Genomic DNA, 1,783 nt, shown 5'->3' with positions numbered 1-1,783 from the left:
CCACCTCTCTCTCTCTCTCTCTCTCTCTCTCTCTCTCTCTCTCTCTCTCTCTCTCTCTCTCTCTCTCTCTCTCTCTCTCTCTCTCTCTCTCTCTCTCTACTTCAAACGCATACTCTCTCATCCATAATATGTAGGTAAAGGTTTTTTCTGCTCCCTATTTACCTGTGTCTCCTTCCACAAACAACGACTTCTTTGTGGTTTTTTATGCGTTTTTGGTTAGAACGTTTTTGCTTCAACGTTTTCTTTCAGTCAGTCGAACTAGAAGATGATGAAGAACAAGGAGAAAGAAAAAGAAAAGGTGAACAGAACAAGAACGCGAAGAAAATACTAGAATAATAATAACACACACACACACACACACACACACACACACACCTTCTCTTACTTCTCCCCCTCATAGGTATTCGAGGTGTTAAAATGTTGCATCTTTCTGAATTTTATGAGTGTGTGTGTGTATATGTGTGTGTGCGTGTGTGTGTGTGCTACATTTTTGCATAGGCCTAGGGAGGGCGAGAGTAGGCCGTAAAATGAAGCAAAACACGAAGCTCAGACAGACCAGACGACTCAGCTTCAGGGAAATAGTTCAGTTAATCCTGAGAGAGAGAGAGAGAGAGAGAGAGAGAGAGAGAGAGAGAGAGAGAGAGAGAGAGAGAGAGAGAGAGATCTAACTCCTACTCTCTCTCATCGTTCACCACTATTCGTATTGTGAAAAAAGTGAAAAAAAGAGGAAAAAAAGGTAAAAATAACACAACTACCAGTCATCCATCGTGGCCCTGACTGCCCGTTTTCTATGAGGCACCGGGGACTTTTTTTTTATTGTTTTCTTTTTAATGATTTTGTTCCTTCCTGTTTATTTATTCTTTTATTGTATCTATTTTTCATTTCTTTCTTATGTTTGTTTATTTTATTTTTTGCTGTTTCTAGATCTTATTCCTTCATTCTTTTTATTTATTTATTTATTTACAGTTTTATCTATTTCTTATTCTTTCCTTCTGTTTATTTATTTATTTATTTATTGCTGTATCCAGTTTTTATTTGTTTCTTTTGTTCAGTTATTTTTTTTTTTGCTGTTTCCACTTATTTCTTTCTTCTGTTTATTTATTTATCTATTTATTTATTTATTTTATCCAGTTTTTATTTTCACTTGGCCTTTTATTTTGTGGTTTTATTATTTTGATCTATCCTATTCTTGTTTGTTTTTCTTTATTATTTTTTGTATACGTGCAATAATTTTTCTTTCTTTTCCTTTTTTTTATTCTGATTTCATTTTCATATTTTTTCAACGTCATACATCCTTTCTCTGTCCTGTTGATGTTTTTATTTGATTTTATTTTCATTCTTTTTTATCAGCCAGGGTGCGTGTCGTGTCTATAACGATGGTGTTGTATAAGTTGTCAATGTTTAAGTTACCTATCATTACTTTCACGGTTTTTGTTATAATTACGTCATTTCCATTTTCTTTCATAGCCATTAACCCTCTCAGTGCCATGACGCATTTCCATATTCACTCTGCTTACTATTTAGTGATTTTATACAGCTTCAGAAACTTCTGTGTGGATTAAAATAGTGAAGATTCTGGTCATTAATCTTCTAACTTCCATAGACCCTTCCTAATGTAAATAAAATCGTCTAATCACACTCAAAACTCAAGGTAAAAAAGTGGTTAAAAGATGTTTAGTGTTCCTGTTATCTGAAGAATGGCGAGGGTTTTGAAGGATTGTTATTTGGTTATGGCGTTTCTGTTTTATGCTTTTCCTCCTCCGTTTCGTGCTGCATCTCACAG

Source organism: Portunus trituberculatus, chromosome 49 (assembly GCF_017591435.1).
Source record: "Portunus trituberculatus isolate SZX2019 chromosome 49, ASM1759143v1, whole genome shotgun sequence".
Lineage (NCBI taxonomy): Eukaryota > Metazoa > Arthropoda > Malacostraca > Decapoda > Portunidae > Portunus > Portunus trituberculatus.
Note: the sequence above shows the minus strand (reverse complement) of the source record.